Here is a 19,781-nt window from a genome sequence, read left to right on the forward strand (position 1 = left end):
ATAAGATAAAACAGAAGCTCCCGGTATTCGTATCCCGACTGCCAGCTTTTTTCGAGTCATTGTCCTCTTAGCTATGGTTTTGTGATCACAACCAAAGAGTAGCCAGCAATGTTGTTACATTCAAAGTGCTCTAATCGCCAGACATAAAATTATATATTTGCAGGAACTGAGGAATAGATTATTAATTGTAGTGGCGTTAATTTCATAACTTTCGGATACGGCCATACTCGGTTGATTTCACCCCTATGTGCTCGGCTCGATCTGGGAAGTTTAGCAAAATGCAGGCTCGGGTGTTAGGACTTGGATGGGTGATCGCCGCGGAATTCCGGTGCCGTATCCTTTTGCAAATGATTTGTTAATTTTCCTCATTTTTTGAGGGGTGACCCTTTTTTGTGGTGAAGTGACCCCTAAAATGGCCCCCCCATTTGTCATCTGAATGGGCCGGCCAAACCTTGAGAAGAGGTCGAACAGTGTCAAGAGCACTAGTCGTGATGTAGTGTGTGTGGCTGGCATCGAGGCTGCATCTCCAACACGTCCCAATTACAAGCCCTTTTAAGTTGGCTAATGGGAAAGCATTATGGGCACATGAGATGGTTCAGGTGACCCTTTGGCGTTTTATTATGCTTTCTTGTGACTCACGTGTCTCCTTACTTGCCGCTTGGAGGGGTAGCAAGGAAATATTCTACAGATCCGAGCAAGGAAAGAGCTGGTTGACATATAAGTAGGGCCGGGGACCACTCAAATGGGGCAGGTTTAATACTTTCAAACACTACCGATTATTACAGAATGTAATTTGAGTAAGTATTATAGTTCCAATGTGTAAATGGTTCTCTCCGGAGACCAGACTTCACTCTCTTTCGGTATGCCTTACAAAGAAGAGAGGGCTCTAATAAACGATGCCATATATCAGATAAACAGATGCTCGCCCTGGTATTGTATCCCGACAGGCCAGCAGCTCCGAGTCATGTCTCCTTTCTTAGCATGGTTTTTGATCACAACCAAATTGTAGCCAGCAATGTTGTTACAATCAAAGGTGCTAATCGCCAGCATAGAAACTAAATATTTGCTGGAAAACTGAGGATTTAATTAGAATGTGGTGGCGTAATTTTCATAACTTTCGGATACGGCCAGATCGCGGTTGATATACACCCATATCTCGTTCGATCTGGGAATAGGTTAGAGCAACGCAGCCGGGTTAGTACTTGGTCTTATGGTAGTGACTCCGCCAGGAATTCCGGTGCCGTATCCTTTTGCTAATGATTGTGTTAATTTCCTCTATTTTTTGAGTTGGGTGACCGCTTTTTTGGGTTCACGTGACACCTAAAATGGCCCCCCCATTTTCATCTGAATGGCCGGGCCAAACCTGAGTGAGAGGTCGGACAGTGTCAGAAGAGCACTGTGATGTAGTGTGTGCAGCATCGGCTGCATCACTCAACACGTCCAACTTACATCCCTTTTAAGGTGGCTAATGGGAAAAGCCATTTTGGGCTCTGTACATTGAGATGGGTCAGGTGGGACCACTTTGGCGTTTAAATCATGCTATCTTGTGACTCTCAATGTGTTCATTACTTGCCGCTCTGGAGGGTAGCAAGGCATTATATTTCTACAGATCCGAGCAAGGAGAGCATTAGGGTGACATGGTTAAGTTAGGCCGGGACATATCTAGGGGCTGTTTTTATACTTTCAAACACCTACTTTATATCGAAAATTATTTGAGGTAAGATGAAGTTCCATATGTGTAAACTGTTCTCTCGGTGCCTAGATTCAACGTCTTTTGGTAAGCCTTCCACTAAGGGGGGCTCTAATAAACGATTGCAATAATTAAGATAATCAGTTGCTCCCGGTTTTGGATCCGAATGCCAGCTCGTGTCATGTCCTATAGCTTGTTTTTGGATCACAACCAAAAAGTAGCCAGCAATGTTGTTACAATCAAAGTGCTAATCGCCAGCCATAAAATAAATTTGCAGGAACTGTGGGAATTAATTATGAAATGTAGTGGCCTAATTTCATACTTTCGGATACGGCCTTTACTCGGTTGATACCACCCCTTCTCGTTCGATCTGGGAAGTTAAGCAACCTGCAGGCCGGGTTAGTACTTGGAGGGGTGACGCCTGGGAATTCCGGTGCCGTATCCTTTTGCAAATGATTTGTTAAAATTTTCCTCATCTTTTGAGAGGGTGACCCTTTTTTGGGTTAACGTGCCCCTAAAACGCGCGCCCCCAAATTCATCTGACATGGCCGGCCAAAACCTGAGAAAGAGGTCGGTACCAGTGTCAAGAGCCTCTGTGATGTAGTGTGTTGCAGCATCGGCTGATTATCCACTCGTCCAATTACATTCCCTTGTAAGGTGGCTAATGGAAAGCCCCATTATGGGCAACATGAGACTGGTCAGGTGACCACTTGGCGTTTAATCATTGCTTTCTTGTGACCTCTCGTGTCTCTTTTACTTGCCGCTCTCGGAGGGTAGCAAGGAATATATTCTACAGTTCCGAGCAAGGTAAGAGCATAGGTTGAACTATAAGTAGGCCTGGGTCCATCTCAATGGAGCTGTTTTTAATACTTTCAAACACTACTTATAACAAATAATTTGAGTATGATTAAGTTCCAATGGGTAACTGGTTCTCTCCTGGAGACCTGACTTCTCATCTTTTGGTAATGCCTTCCACAAGGAGGGCTCTAATAAACGATTGCAATAATAAAGATTAAAAACAGATAGCTCCCGGATATTGTATCCCGACAGCCAGCTCCGAGTCATTTGTCCTCGTAGCATGGTTTTGTGATTCTCGTAACCAGAAGTAGCCAGACAATGTTGATTACAATCTTCTCGCAAAGTGCTATTAGCCTCGACCATAAAAACTATCTTGGCAGGAAAACAGAGGAATTAATTATTGTAAGTAGTGGCCGTTAATTTCACTGTACTTTCGGATACGGCCGTATATGCTCGCGCGAGCGCATTGAATACACCCAGTCTCGTTCGGTTCCTGTGTGAGAGCAACTGAAGGCCGGGTTAGTACTTGGATGGGTGACCGCCTGGGAATTCCCGTGCCGTGTTCGCTTTTGCAGATGATTTGTTGAAATTTCCTCCATTTTTTGTGAGGGGTGCCCTTTTTTGGGGAACGTGACCCTTAAATGGCCCCCCCTCCACATTTTCTATCTGAATGGCCGGCCAAACTGGAGAAGATGGTACGGTGGTATCTAGTGTCAAGAGCACGGTGATGTAGTGTGTGCAGCATCGAGCTGCTGCATCTCAACACGTCCAATTACATTACCTTTAAGGTGGCTAAGGAAAGCCATTTTGGCATACTTGAGTTGGGTACAGGTGACCCATACTTTGCGTTAAATCATGCTAGATTGTGACCTCACGTGGTCTCATTACTTGCCGCTCTTGGAGGGTTGCAAGGAAATATTCTACAGTCGCCGAGCAAGGAAAGAGCTCGGTTGAGATATATAATAGGCCTGGGACCACTCAATGGGCAGTTTTAATACTTTCAACATCGTACTATTATAACAAATAATTTGAAGGTAAGATTAAGTTCCAATGTGTAACTGGTTCTCTCGGAGACCAGACTTCAGCATATTTTGGTAAGCCTTTCCACAAGGAGGCTCTAATAAGCGATGCAATAATAGAAAGATAAACGGAGCTCCCGGTTTTGTATCCCGACAGGCGACAGCTCCGAGTCTGTCATGCTTAGCATGGTTTTTGTGATCACAGACCAAAGAAGTAGCCAGGCAAGTTGTTACAATCAGAGTGCAATCGCCAGCCATTAAACTTATATTTGCAGAACTTGAGGAATTAGATTTATTAAAATGTAGTGGCCCGGTATTTCATGTTAACTTGGGAGGAGCGGCCATACTCTCGGTTGAATACCACCCGCATCTCGTTCGAATTGGGTAGTTAAGCATCTCTGCAGTGCGGGTTCGGGAGTATTGGATGGGTGACCGCCTGGGAATTCCCGGTGCCGTATTCTTTTGCAATATGATTTGTTTAATTCCTCATTGTTTTTGAGATGGCGGTGAGACCCTTTTTTGGGTAACGTGACCCCTAAAATGGCCCCCCCATTTCATCTGAATGGCCGGCCAAAACCTGAGAAGAACGGTCGGAAACAGTGACAAGAGCACTGTGATGTGTGTGTGCAGCATCGAGCTGCATCTCCAACAGTCCAATTACTACATCCCGTTTTAAGGTGGCTTAATATAGGGAAAGCCTTATGGGCAACATTGAGATGGTCAGGCTGACCACTTTGGCGTTAAATCATGTATCTTGTGACTCCACGTGTCTCCATTACTTCCGCTTGTGAGGGTAGCAAGGAACATATTCTACAGTTAACGAGCAAGGAAAGAAGGCTAGCGTTGACAAATAAGTAGGCTGGACACTCAATGGGCATCGCGCTTTAATACTCTTTCAACACTACTATTTAACTACTAATAATTTGAGGTAAGATTAAGTTCCAATGTGTAAATGGGTCTCTCCGGAGACCTAGACTTCACATCTTTTGGTAAGCCTTCCACAAGGAGGGCTCTAATAACGATGCAATAATTATAAAGAATAACAGAGCTCCGGTATTGTATCCCGACAGCCAGCTCGAGTCCTGTCCTCTTAGCATGGTTTTGTGATCACATCCAAAAGTAGCCTGCATGATGTTACAATCAAAGTGCTAATCAGCAGCCATAATAAAACTAATATTGCAGGAATGAGGAATTAATGAATTAAATGTAGTGGCCGTAAATTTCTAACATTTCGGATACGGCCATAACTCGGTTGAATACACCCCATCTCGTTCGATCTGGGAAGTTAAGCAACGGCAGGCCGGGTTACAGTACTTGGATGGGTGACCCCCTCTGGAATTCCCGGTGCCGCTATCCTTTTGCAATTGATTTGTTATTTCCTCATTTTTTTGACGTGGTAACCCTTTTTTGGGTAACGTGGACCCCTTAAAAAATGACCCCCCCATTTCATCTGAATGGCCGGCCATACTCTCTGAGAAGAGGTCGGAACCTGTGTCTCAGAGCACTGTGATGTTAGTGTGTGCAGCATCGAGCTGCATCTCCATCACGCCAATACAGATCCCTTTAAGGGGCCTAATGGGGAAAGCACATTATGGGCAAAATGAGATGGTCAGGTGACACTTGGCGTTAAATACGCTTACTTCTTGTGACTCAGTGTCTCATTACTTGCCAGGCGCTTGGAGGGTAGCATGGAAATATTTCTTCTATCCGAGGGCAACGGGAGGTAAAGATGCTAGGTTGACAATATAAGTAGGCCTGGGGACCACTCGATTGGGCCAGGAGTTTTAATACTTTTCATCATACTATTTAAACAAATAATTTGAGGTAACGGATTAGTTCCAATGTGTACTTGGTTCTCTCGGAGACCAGACTTCACATCTTTTGGTAAGCCTTTTTTTCCCACCAAGGAGGGGCTCTATTAACAGATGGCGCAATATAAAGATAAACAGTGCTCCCGGTTTGTATCTCGGCAGCCAGCCTCGAGTCATGTCCTTGTTAGCATGGTTTTGTGAACACAACAAAAATGTAGCCAGCATTGTTGTTACAATCAAAGTGCTAAGCGGCGAGCCATAAAACTAATATTTGCAGGCACACTGAGGAGATTTAATTATTAGAATGTATGGTCAGGCCGTGAAGTGTCATAAACTCCTCCCCACCCCCCCCGCCCTCCCCCGTCGGATTCGGGGCCATACTTCGGTTGAATACACCCCATCTCGTTCGATCTGGGAGTGTAAGCAACTGCAAGGGCCGGCGTTAGTACTTGGATTGGGTGACCGTCCTGGAGAATGCCCGGTGGCCGTATCCTTTGCAAATGATTGTGAGATTTCTCATTTTTGGAGTGGGTGACCCTTTTTTGGGTAACGTGACCCCTGTAATGGCCCCCACCGCTTTCCTTTGAATGGCCTCGGGACCATATCCTTGCGAGATTGGGTCGGAACAGTGGTCAAGAAGTCACTGTGTGTGTTGATGTAGTGTGTGCAGGCATCGAGCTGCATCTCCAACACGGTTCAATTACATCCTTTGTAAGGTGGCTAACTGGTGAAAAGCCATTATGGCTTGCAACATGGATGGTGTCAGGTGGCCACTTTTCTGGCGTGTATATCTTGCTATGACTTGTGTCCTCACGTGGTCTCTTTACTTGCCTGCTTCGGAGAGGTGTAGCAACGGAAAAGTATTCTACAGTCAGGGCAGGGGAAAGAGCGTAGTTGTCGCCTATAAGTAGGCCGGGACCACTCATATGGCAGTTTTAATACTTTCTCAACGCTGACTGATATAACAAATTAATTTGAGGATGAAGATTAAGTTCCAATGTGTTGACTTGGTCTCTCCGAGACCAGGACTTCACATCTTTTTTGGTAAGCCTTCCACAAGGAGGGCTCTAATAATACGATGGCAATAATAATGATAAACAGAGCTCCCGGTATGTTATACCGACAGCCAGCTCCGGAGTTCATGTCCTCTTAGCATGTTTTGTGATCACCAAACCAAAAAGTTGCCAGCATTGGTGTTACAATCAAAGTGCTAATCGCCAGCATAAAAAAAATAATATTTGCAGGACTGAGGAATTATTTATTTGTAGTGTAGTGGGCACGTTATTTCAATAACTTTCGGATACGGCCATATTCGGTTGAATAACCCCATCTCGTTCGGATCTGGGAAGTTTAAGCCAACTGCAGGCCGGGTGCATGTATCTTGGAGGGTGACCGCCTGGGAATTCCCGGGGCCGTTTCGTTTTGCAAATGATTTGTTAATTTCCGTCATTTTTGAGGGGTGACCCTTTTTTGGTAATAGTGACCCCTAAAAATGGCCCCCCATTTTCATCTGAATGGCCGGCCTAACCTGAGAAGAGGTCGGAACAGTGTCAAGAGCACTGTGATGTAGTTTTTGTGTGCAGCATCGAGGCTGCTTCTCCAACACGCGTCCAATTACATCCTTTTAAGGTGGCTAATGGGGAAAGCCATTATGGGCAACATGAGATGGTCAGGTGACACTTTGGCGTTTAATCATGCTGATCTTGTGACCCACGTGTTCATTACTTTTGCCGCTCTGGAGTGTAGCAAGGAAATTATCTCTACAGATCGAGCAAGGAAAGAAGCTGAGTTGATCATATAAGAGGCCTGGGGGACACAGTCATGGGAGGTTTAGATACTTTTCCAACACTACTATATAAGCAAATAATTTGAGGTAAGATTAAGGTTCGCAATGTGTGTAACTGTCTCTCGGGACCAGGACTTCCATCTTTTGGGAAGCCTTCCAATGGAGGGCTCTAATATACGATGCAATAATAAAGATAAAACAGTGCTCCGGTATTGTATTCCGACTGCAGCTTCCGAGTCATGTCTCTGTAGCATGGGTATTGGATCACAACCAAAAAGTAGACAGCAATGTTGGTTACAATCAAAGTGCTAATTCGCCCGCCATAAAAACTAATATTGCAGGAACTGTGGAATTTACATTATTTAAATGTAGTGGCCGTATTTCATTACTTTGGATACGCCATTCTCTCGGTTGAATACCACCCCATCATCTCGTTCTCGATCTGGGAAGATAAGCACTGCAGGCGGGTTAGTACTTGGATGGGTGACCGCCTGAATTCCGCTGTGCCGTATCTTTTGCAATTGATTTGTTAATGTCCTCATTATGGAGAGGGTGACCCTTTTTGGGTAAACGTGACCCCTTAAAATTGGCCCCCATTTCATCTGAAAGGCGCCCCCCGCCCCCCCCCGGCCAAACCTTGAGATGAGGGTCGGACGCAGTGGTCAAGAGCACTGTGATGTAGTGTGGGCAGCTCCGAGCGATCTCCAACCACCGTCCAATTAATCCCTTTTAGGAGGCTAATGGGAAAGCCATTAGTGGGCAACATGAGTTGGTCAGGTGACCACTTTGGCGTTTAAACATGCTATCTGGGTGACCTCGGATGTCTCATTACTTGCCCCGCTCTGGAGGGTAGCAAGGAAATATTATACAGATACCGAGCGAAGAGAAAAGAGCTAGGTTGACCTCTAAGTAAGGTCCCGGGAGACACTCTCAATGGGCTGTTTTTTATAACTTTGTCAACACTACTATATTAACAAAATATTGTGAGGTAAGGATTAAGTTCCAATGTGTAACTGGTTCTCTCCGGAGACAGACTTCATCTCTATTTGGTAAAGCCTTCCAACAAGGAGGGCTCTATAATTCGGATGCAATAATAAAAGATAAAAAGTGAGGCTCCCGCGTATTGGTATCCCGACAGCCAGCTCCGAGTCATGTCCTCTTAGCCTCAGGGTGTTGTGAGCACTAAACCAAAAGTAGCAGCAATGTTGTTACAATTCAAGAGTGCTAATCGCCAGCATAAAACAAATATTTGCTGGACTGAGGAATTAATTATTAAATGTAGTGGCCGTTATTTCATAACTTTCGGATTACTGGCCATACTCGGGTGAATACCCCCCATCACGTTCGATCTGGGAAGTTAAGCAACTGCAGGCCGGGTTAGTTCTGGGATGGTGACCGCCTGGGAATTCCGGTGGCGTATTCCTTTTGCATATGATTTGTTATTCCATCATTTTTTGACGAGGGTGATCCCTTGTTTGGTACGTGCATCCCCTAATAAATGGCCCCCCCATTTCATTGAATGGCCGGCCAACTGAGAAGAGGTCGGTAACAGTGGTCAAGAGCACTGTTGATGTAGTGTGGTGCAGCATCGAGCTGCAATATCACCTTTTCCATTTACATCCCTTTTTAGGTGGCTAATGGGGAAAGCGTTATGGGCAAAATGAGCATTGGGTCAGGTGGGACCACTTTGGCGTAAAATTCATGCTATCTTGTGACCTCAACGTGTCTCTTTACTTGCCCGCTTGGAGGGTTATAGATAGGATTATTCTACAGATCCGAGCACGGAAAGATCTAGGTTGACATGAAGTAGGCCTGGGACCACTCTATGGGCAGTTTTAATACTTTCAACACTATATTATAAAATTATTGAGGTAAGATTTAAGTTCAATGTGTAACTGGTTCTCTGTACGGCTCGACCAGTCATCACAACTTTTTGGTAAGCCTTCCACAAGCGCAGGGCCTCTAATGAAACACGATTTGCAGATAATGATAACAGAGATCCGGTCAAATTGTATCCCGACAGACAGCTCCGAGTAATGTCCTGCTTAGCATGGTTTTGTGATGCATGACAACGCTCTAAAAAGTAGCCGGCTAATGTTTGGTTACAATCAAGTGCTAATCGCCAGCCATAAAAACTAATATTTGCAGGGAACTGAGTAATTAATTATTAAATGTAGTCTGGCCGTAATTTCATAACTTTCGGATGTACGGCCATACTCGGTTGAATCACCCCATCTCGTTTCGATCTGGGTAAGGTTAAGCAACTGCAGGCCGGGTTAGTACTTTGGATGGGTGGGACCCGCCTGGGAATTCCGGTGCCGTCTCCTTTTGTCAAATGATTTGTTTAATTTCCTCATTTTTTTGAGAGGAGTGACCCTTTTTTTGGGTAAGTTCGTGACCCGCCTAAAATGGCCCCCCCATTTCATCTGAATGCCGGCCAAAACCTGTGAAGAGGTCGGAACATGTGTCAAGAGCACTCTGTGATGTAGTGTGTGCAGCATCGAGCTGGCATTCTCTCAAACAGCGTCCAATTAAATCCCTTTTAAGGTGGCTAATCGGGAAAAGCATTATGGGGCAACATGAGATGGTCAGGTGAACCCACTTTGGCGTTTAAATCATGCTTTCTGTGACCTCTCGTGTCTCATTACTTGCCGCTCTGGTGGGTGCAAAGGGATATTCTACAGATCAGCAGCAAGGAAAAGAGCTTAGGTTGACTTATAAGTAGGCCTGGGACCACTCAATGGCGCAGCTGTTAAGTACTTTTCAAACACTTGTATAATCAAATAATTTGAGGTATGATTAAGTTCCAATGTGTATCTGCCGTTCTCGTCCGGAGACCAGACTTCACATCTTATTGGTAAGCCTTCTCACAAGGAGGGCTCTAATAAACGATGCAAATATAAAGATACAGAGCTCCGGTATTGTATCCCGACTGCCGCTCGGAGTCTGTCCTATCGTAGCATGGTTTTGTGATCACACCAAAAAGTGTAGGCATGCAATGTTTGTTACAATTTCATAAGTGGCTAAATCGCCAGCATAAACCACGTATATTTGCAGGAACTGTCGGAATTAATTATTAAATGTAGTGGCCGTAACTTTCTTAACTTTCGGATTCCGGCCAGCGGTGAATACAACCCCATCTCGTTTCAGGATCGGGAAGGTTAAAGCAACGGCAGGCCGGTGTTAGTAATTGGATGGGGTGACCGCCTGGGAATTGTCCCGGTGCCGTATCCTTTTGCAAAAGATTTGTTAATTTCCTCGCATTTTTTGAGAGGGTGACCCTTTTGTTGGGTAACCGTGACCCTCTATGAAAGGCCCCCCATTTCATCTGTGTATGGCGGCCAAACCTGAGAAGAGTCGGAACAGTGTCAAGAGCACTGTGATGTAGTGTGTGCAGCATCGAGCTGCATCTCCAACCGTTCCAATTACTTCCTTTTAGGTGGCTATTGGGAAAGCCATTATGGGAAACTATGAGCTGGTCAGGTGACCACTTTGGCGTTAAATCATGCGATCTGGGACCTCCGTGTCTCATTACTTGCCGCTGGACGGGTTGCAAGGAAATATTCTACCAGGATCCGAGCCAAAGGAAGAGCTATGGTTGACATCTATAAGTAGGCCTGGGACACTCAATGGGCGTTTTATACTTTCAACACTACTATATACATATTAATTTGAGGTAAGATTAAGTTCAATGTTGTACTGGTTCTCTCCGGAGACGGCTTCACATCTTTTGGTATGCCTTCCACCACGAGGGCCTATAAAACGATCAATCATAAAAGATAACAGAGCTCCCGCGTATTGTATCCGACAGCCAGCTCCGAGTATGTCCTCTTAGCATTGGTTTTGTGATCACAAACCAAAAAGTAGCAGCAAGTTGTTCAATCAAAGTGCTAATCGCCCAGCATTAAAAATAATATTTGCAGGAACTGGGACAATTAATTATTTAAATGTAGTGGCCGCCGTAATTCATAACTTTCGGAATACGGCCATACTCGGTTGAATACTCCCCCATTCTCGTTCGATCTGGGGAACGTTAACGCTCAACTGAGGCCGAGGGTTTGTACTGGATGGGTGACCGCCTGGGAATTCCGGTGCCGTTATCCTTTGGCAAATGATTTGTTATTTTCCTCATTGAGAGGGTGACCCTTTTTTGGGTACAAGAGACACCCTAAATGGGGGCCCCCCCCCCCATTTCATCTGAATGGCCGGGTCCAAACTGAGAAGAGGTCGGAAAGTGTCAAGAGCACTGGTGATGTAGTGTGTGCAGCATCGTGCGGATCTCCCAACAAGAACTGTACTCAATTATCCCTTTAATAGCGCTGCTAATGGGAAAGACATTGTATGGGCAACATTGAGATGGGTCAGGTGACCACTTTGTCGTGAAAATCATGTATCGTGTGACAATTCACGTGTCTCACTTGACTTGCCGCTCTTGGAGGGTAGCAGGAAATATTCTGTACAGATCGAGCAAGGAAAGAGCTAGGTTGACATATAAGTAGGCCTGGGACACTCAATGGGCAGTTTAATACTTTCAACACTACTATATAACAAATAATTTGAAGGTAAGATTAAGTTCCAATGTGTAACTGGTTCTCTCCGGGAGACCGACTTCACTCTCTTGTTGGGTAAGCCTTCCACAAGGATGGGCTTAATAAAACGATGCAATAAACATAAAGATAAACAGAGCTCACGGTATTGTATCCGATACAGCCAGCTCACAGTCTTGTGTCTTCTTAGCATGGTTTTGTTGATCACAACCAAAAAGCGCTCGTCAGCAATGTTGTTACAATCAGAACAGTTGCTATTCGCCAGCCATCTTACTAAACTATTATTTGCAGGAACCTGAGGAATTATTTATTTAAATGTATGGCCGTAATTATCATAATTTCGCGATACGGGGGGGGGCCTATACTCGGTTGGAATACACCCATTCTCTGTCGACTCTGGGAAAGTTTAAGCACCTGCAGGCGGGTTCAGTACTTGGACTGGGTTGACCGCCTGGGATAATTCCGGCTTGCCGATGTCCTTATTTGCATTTGATTTGTTCATTTCTCAGTTTTTGAGTGTGGTGACCCTTTTTTGGGTAACGCTGAGCCCCTAAAATGTGCCTCATCCCCCATTTCATCCTGAATGGCCCGGCAATAACTGTCGAGAGGTCGGAACAGTGTCAAGAGCAACTGTGATGTGAGTGTGTGCGCATTCGAGCTGCATCTCCAACACGTACAATTAATCCTTTTAAGGTGGCTAATGGGAAAGCCTTTAGGGGCAACGGAGATGGTCAGGTGACCACTTTGGCGTTAAATCATGCTATTCTTGTGACTCCAGTGTCTCTCATTCTTGCTGCGCTCTGGAGGGTTACGAGAGGAAATATTCTACAGATCGAGCACGTAAAGTCTTAGGTTGACATATAAGTAGGCTGAGGACCACTCATATGGGCAGTTTTTAATACTTTCAACACTACTATATTACAAAATTATTTGAGGTAATATGTATGATTTAAGTTTCAATGTGTACTGGTTTCTCTCCGGAGGACCAGACTTGTTCAATATATTTTGGTACAGGGCCTTCGTCACAAGCGAGGGCTCTAATAATCGCGAGATGACAATATAAAGGATAAGACAGAGGCTCCGGTATTGTATCCCGACAGCACTCAAGCTCCGTGTACATGTCTCCTTTCTGCATTGTTTTGTGTCACAACCAAAAAGTAAGCCAGCAATGTTGTTCAATAAGTTGCTATCTGCCAGCCATAAAAACTAACGCATTTGTAGGATGGAAATGAGGATATTAATTTATTAAATGTAGTGGCCGATTAATTTATAACTTTAGGATACGGCCATACTCGGTTGAATTCACCCATCTCGTTCGATTCTGGTAGTGTTAAAGCATACTGCAGCGTGGGTTTAAGTTACTTGGATGTGTGGACGCACTGGGGAATTCCCGGTGCCGTATCCTTTTGCAAATGATTGTAATTTCCTCATTTTTGAGAGGGTGACCTTTTTGGGTAACGTGGGACCCCTAAAATGGCCCCCCCATTCATCTGAATGGCGGCAACCTGAGAAGAGGTCGGTACCAGTGTCAAGAGCACTGTGATGTAGTGTGTGCAGCATCGAGCTGCATCTCCAACACGTCCTCAATTACATCCTTTTAGGAGAGGCTAATGGGAAAGCCATTATGGCAACATGAGATGGCAGGTGACACTTTGGCGTTATAAATCATGCTATTCTTGTGACATCACAGTGTTCATTTCTTGCTCGCTCTGGAGAGGTTGTGCAAGAAATAGTCTACAGATCCGAGCACTAAGGAAAGAGCGTTAGGTTGAATATAATGTAGGCCTGGGACCCACTCAATGGGCAAGAGTTTTAAACTTTCAACACTACTATTTTAACAAATAATTTGATGGTAAGTTAAGTTCCAATGTGTAACTTGGTTCTCTACGGAGCCCAGACTTCAATCTTTTGGTAAGTGTGCTTCCACAAGGAGGGCCTCTATTTAAACGTGCAATATAAGTTAAACTGATGTCCCGGTCTTTGTATCCGACAGCCTGCTCGAGTGCTCATGTCCTTCTTAGCATGGTTTTTGTGATCTCAGAACCAATGTGAGTAGCCAGCATGTTGTGTTCAAGTCAAAGTTGCTATTCGCCAGCCTAAAATAATATTTGCCTAGGAAAACTGTGGAATTAATTATTAAATGTAGTGGCCGTATATTTTCATAACTTTCGATACAGGCCATACTCGGTGATACACCCCATCTCGTTCGATCGCTGGATGTTAAGTCGAATCTGCAGGCCGGCGGTGAGTACTTGGATGGGTGCTACCGCCTCGGGGTATTCCCGGTGCCGTGATCTTGAGTGCATAATGATTTTTTTTTTCTCGTTATTTCCTCATTTTTTGCGAGGGTGACCCTTTTTTGGGTTAACGTGACCCTAAAATGGGCCCCCCCATATTTCATCTGAATGGCGGCCAACCGAGGAGGTCGGAACAGTGTCAAGAGCACTGTGACTGTAGTCTGTTGCAGATCGAGCTGCATCTCCAACACGTCCAATTTATCCCTTTTAAGTGGCTAATGGAAAGCCATTATGGGCAACAATGAAGATGGTCAGGTGACCACTTTGGCGTTAAATCCATGCTATCTTGTGACCTTCCGTGTCCTCATTACTTGCCGCTCGGGAGGGGTAGCAAGAAAATGATATCTACAGATCCGAGCAAGGAAAGAGCTAGGTTGGACATATGAGTAGCCTGGGCCACTCATGTGGGGCAGGTCTTAATACTTTCAACTCTACTATATAAAAAAGAATTTGATGGTAGATTAAGTTCTCCAATGTGTAACTGGTTCTCTCCGCGAGACCAGATCTTCACATCTTTTGGTAGTGCCTTGCCACAAGGGAGGGCTCTAATAAACTCGATGCATTATAAAGATAAACAGAGCTCCCGTTATTGTATCCGCAGCCGCTCCGAGTCTGTCCTCGTAGCATGGTTTTGTGATCATCAACCAAATAAGTAGCCAGCAATGTTGTTACAATCAAAGTGCCTAATCGTCCAGCCCTATTAAAAACTAATATTTGCAGGAATACTGAGGGAATTTATTATTAAATGTAGTGGCCGTAATTTCATAACTTTCGATACGGCCATACTCAGGTTGAATACACCCAATCGTTCGAATCTGGAAGGTAAGCAACTGCAGGCCGGGGGAGTTACTTGGATGGCGTGATCCGCCTGGAAGTTCCGGTGCCGGTAATACTTTTGCAACATGATTTGTTAATTTCCTCTCACTTTTTTGAGAGGGTGAACCTTTTTTGGGTACGTGACCCCTAAATGGCCCCCCTCCTTTCATCTGAATGGGCCGGCCAAACCTGAGAAGAGGTCGGAACAGTGTCAGAGGCACTTTGATGTTAGTGTGTGCAGCATCGAGCCGCATCTCCCAACACGTCCAATTCAATCCCTTTTCAGGTGGCTTTGGGAAAGCCATTATGGGAACATAGAGGATGGTCAGGTGACAACTTTGCGTTAATTTCATGCTATCTTGTGACCTCACGTGTACTTCATTATACTGCCGCTCTGGAGGGTAGCAAGCAATATTCTACAGATCCGAGCAAGAAGAGCATAGGTTGCATATAAGTAGGCGCTGGGACCACTCATCTTGGCAGTTTTATATACTGTTTCAATCATACTAATAAAACAATAATTTGAGGTAAGATTATAGTTTCCAATGTGTAACTGGTTCTCTCCTCGGAGACCACAGACTTCGAGCATCTTTTGGTAAGCCTTCCACATAGGAGGGCTCTATTAAACGATGCATAATAAAGATGTGACAGAGCCCCGGTATTGTATCCCGACAGCCAGCTCGAGTCCTTTGTCTTTCTTTGCCTTGGTTTTGAGGATCCAACCAAACAGTAGCTCAGCATTGTTTGTTACAATCAAAGTGCTAATCGCCAGCCATTAAAATAATATTGCTGGAGGAACTGAGGAATTAATTATTTAATGTAGTGGCCTGTAATTTCATAACTCCTTTCGGATACGGCCTTACTCGGTTTGGAATACACCCTCACATCTCGTTCGATCTGGGAAGTTAAGCAACTGCAGAGCCGGTGTTAGTAATTTGGGATGGGTGGACGTCTGGAAATTCGGTGCCGGATCCTTTGGCAAATGTATTTGTTAATTTCCCTCATTTTTGAGAGGTGACCCTTTTTTGGTAACGTGACCCCTAAAATGGCCCCCACCTTTTCATCGAATGGCGGCCCAGTAACCTGAGAAGTGGTCGGACTAGTGGCAAGTGCACTGGTGATGGCTAGTTGCTTTTGTGCTGCATCGAGCTGATCTCCATCACGTCCAATTTACATCCCTTTTAGGTGGCTATGGGAAAGCCATTATGGGGCAACATGAGATGGTCATGGTGACTCCACTTTGGCGTTTGTAATTCATTTGCTATCATGTGCCTCACGTTTTCATTACTTGCCGCTCTGGAGGGGTAGCAAGGAATATTATTCTACAGATCGAGCTAGGAAGAAAGGTTGGTTGACATATAGTTGGCCTTGGGACCACTCATATGGCGCAGTTTTAATACTTTACCAAAATACTATTATAACAAATAATTGACTGGTAAGATTAAGTTCAATGGTAACAGTTCTTCTCGTGCCGGAGACCAGATTCACATTTTTGGTAAGCCTTCCTCAAGGAGCGGCTCTAGATAACGATGCTTCTTATATAAGATAACAGAGCTGCCGGTATTGTATCCGCAGGCCAGCTCCGGTCATGTCCTTCTTAGCATTGGTTTTGTGTTCACAACCAAAGTAAGTAGGCCACGCAATGTTGTTACAATCAAGGTGCTAATCGCCAGCCATAAAAACACTGTAATATTTGCAGGAACGGAGGAATTAATAATTCAATGTTGTGGCCTCGTATTTCATAACTTTCGGATTACGGCCATACTCGGTTGAATACACCCCATCTCGTTCGATCTGGGAAGTTAAGCATCTGCAGGCCGGGTGTAGTACTTGGATGGGTGAACGCCCCTGGGAATTCCCGCTGCCAGTATCTTTTGCAATGATTTGTAATTTACTCATTTTTTGATCGTGGTGACCCTCTTTTTTGGGTATACGTGACCCTAAATGGGCCCCCCATTTTCTTCTGAATGGCCGGCCAAAACTGAGAAGGAGGTCGAACAGTGTCCAGAGCATGATGATGTTGTGTGTGCAGCCATCGAGCTGCATATCTCCTACTCGTCCAATTACATACTTTAATGTGCTTAATGGGAAACGCCCTTTAGGGCAAACATGAGATGGTCAGGTGACCCACTTTGGCGTTAAATCATGCTATATTGTGACCGTACGTGTCCTCATTACTTGCCGCTTCCTGGAGCGGTAGCAACGGAAATATTCTACAGATACGAAAGCAAGGAAAGAGCTAGAGTTGACATTTAAGTAGGACTGGGACCACTCAATGGCAGTTTTAATACTTTCAACACTACCTATCTTAACAACTTACATTTGAGGTAAGATTAAGTTCCAATGTGTAAACTGGTTCTTACGGTGACCGACTTCAATCTTTTGGTAAGCCCTTCCACAAGGACGGGTCTTATAAACGATGCAATAATAAGTTAACAGAGCCTCCGGTATTGTATCCCGAACAGCCAGCTCCGGAGTCATGTCCTCTTAGTTGGTTTTGTGATCACAACAAAAGTAGCCTGCATGTGTTACATTTCAGATGCTAGATTCTCTCAGCCTATAAAACTTATTTTGCAGGAAACTGAGGTATTAATTTATTTATTGTAGGGGCAGTAAGTTTCATTTCACTTTCGGATACGGATACTGGGTTGAGATACACCCCATCTCGTTCGACCGGGATCAGTTAAGCTCAACACTGCAGGCCGGGTTGGTACTTGGATGGGTGACCGCCTGGGGATTTCCCGGTGCCGTCTTCCTTTTGCTTCATGATTTTGTTAATTTCTCATTTTTGACCTGAGGGGTGACCCTTTTTTTGGGTAAGTGACCCCTAAAATGGCCCCCCATTTTCATCTGAATGGAGGCCAAACTGAGAAGATGGTCGGTACAGTGTCAGAGCTCTTGTGATGTTTGTGTGCAGCTTCGTGATGCATCTCCAACACGGCCAATACATCCCTTTTATTGGTGGCTGTTATGGGGAAAAGCCTCATTTATGGGCACATGGAGCTGGTCAGGTGACCACCTTTGGCTCGTTAAATCATGCTATCTTGTGACCTCACGTGTTCATTACTTGCCGCTCTGGGGGTTAGCAGGAAATAATTCTACAGATCCGAGCATGGACAAGAGCTTATGGTTGACATTGTAAAGTAGGCCTGGGACCACTCAATGGGCAGTTTTTTATACTTTTCAGAACACTCCTATATAACAAATCAATTTGAGTGGTAAGATTATGTTCCAATGTGTATGGTTCTCTCCTGGAGCCCAGACCTTACATCTTTTGGTTAAGCCTTCCACTAGGTTGGGCTCTATGAACCGATTGCAATAATAAAGATACTCACAGAGATATCACGGTTATTGTGTTTTATCCGACAGCCAGCTCCGAGTCATGTCCTCTTAGCATGGTTTTGTGATCATCAACCAAAAAGTAAGACAGCAATGTTGTACAATCAAAGTTGTAATCGGCTAGCCATGTGAAAACTAATATTGAGGAAACTTGAGGGAATTAATTATTTATTAGTGGCCTCGTAATGTCAAAACTGTTTCGGATACGGCCTACTCGGGTTGAATACACCTCTCGTTCGATCTGGAAGGTAAGAAACTGCAGGCGGGGTTGTACTTGGATGGGTGGACCGCCTGGGAATTCCCGGTGCCGTTTTATTTTGCAAATGATTTGTTATGGCTCCTCTTTTTTTGAGATGGGTGCCCTTTTTGGTAACGTGACCCCTAAAATGGCCCCCCATTTCTTGTATGGCCGGCACAAACCTGAGAAGAGGGGTACGGAAACAGTGTTCAAGGCACTGTTGGGGGGGGGAATGTAGTGTGTGGCGGGTATCCGAGCTGCATCTCCAACACGTCCAATTACATCCTTATAAGGTGGCATATGGAAAGCCATTATGGGCGAACATGAGATGGTCAGGTGACACTTTGCGTTAAATCATTGCTATCTTGTGATCCTAACGTGTCTCTTTTACTTGCACGCTCTGGTAGCGGTAGCAAGGAAGTTGTCTACAGATCCGAGCTAGGAAAGAGCATAGGTTGTCATTTTTATGTAGGCTGGGCCTCACTCGTTTGGGTCAGTTTTAATACTTTCAACCTACACTATTAACAAAATAATTTTGAGGTATGATTAAGTTTCAATGAGTAATATTGGTTTCTCTCCAGGAGACGACTTCAATCTTTTGTAAGCTTTCACAAGGACGGGCTCATAATTAAACGACGCAATATTAAAGACTAAACAGAGCTCCCGGTAATTGTATCCGACAGCCAGCTCGAGTCTAATGTCCTTTACGCATGGTTTTGGATCACAACACAAAAAGTATGCCGCAAGGTTGGTTACCATTCAAAGTTGATGATCGCCAGCCATAAAAACTAATATTTGCAGGAAACTTGAGGAATTAATCTTTCTAAAAAAATAAAAATATGTAGTGGCCGTAATTTCTTAACTTGTTGGATACGCCTCATACTACGGTTGAATATCCAGACCCCTTTTTTTGTTTTTTCCCTCGTTCGATGCTGGGAAAGTTAGCAAACTGCAGCCGGGTTAGTACTTGGCAAGCGGGTGACCGCCCTTGGGAATTCCAGGTGCCGTATCTTTTGCAAAAATGATTTGTTAATTTCTCATTTTTGAGTGGGTGACCCTTTTTTGGGTACGTGACCCAAAAATGGCCCCCCCCATTTCATCTGAATGCCTGGCCACACTGTGAAGCGGTCGGATACAGTGTCAAGAGCACTGTGATGTAGTGTGTGTTTTCCCCCCCCCCCCCCCCCCCCCCCCCCCCACCCCCCCCCCCCCCCCCTTTTTTTTTCCAGCATATTCGAGCTGCACGCTTCCTACACGTCTCAATGTACATCCCTTTTAAGGTGGCTATTGGAAAGCTCATTATGGGCAACATGAGATGGTCAGGTGACCAACTTTGGTCGTTAAATCTTGACTATCTTGTGGACCTCACGTGTGTCATTACTTTGCCGCTCTGGAGGGTAGCATAGGACTCTCACTATTTACAGATCGAGCGCAAGGAAA

General features: G+C 44.8%; 1 protein-coding gene and 3 pseudogenes across 1 annotated transcript in view; all 4 read left to right on the top strand.

Moving 5' to 3' along the window:
• Positions 1-19,781, top strand: part of LOC134824674 (Bardet-Biedl syndrome 7 protein homolog) — a 638,888-nt gene that overhangs the window by 15,228 nt on the left and 603,879 nt on the right. The window lies entirely within an intron of this gene.
• LOC134825617 (5S ribosomal RNA) lies at positions 2,017-2,135 on the top strand (annotated as a pseudogene).
• Positions 4,741-4,863, top strand: LOC134825621 (5S ribosomal RNA; annotated as a pseudogene).
• LOC134825620 (5S ribosomal RNA) lies at positions 8,410-8,527 on the top strand (annotated as a pseudogene).

Source organism: Bolinopsis microptera, chromosome 13, assembly GCF_026151205.1.
Source record: "Bolinopsis microptera isolate Bmic1 chromosome 13, MBARI_Bmic_1.0, whole genome shotgun sequence".
NCBI classification, from domain to species: domain Eukaryota; kingdom Metazoa; phylum Ctenophora; class Tentaculata; order Lobata; family Bolinopsidae; genus Bolinopsis; species Bolinopsis microptera.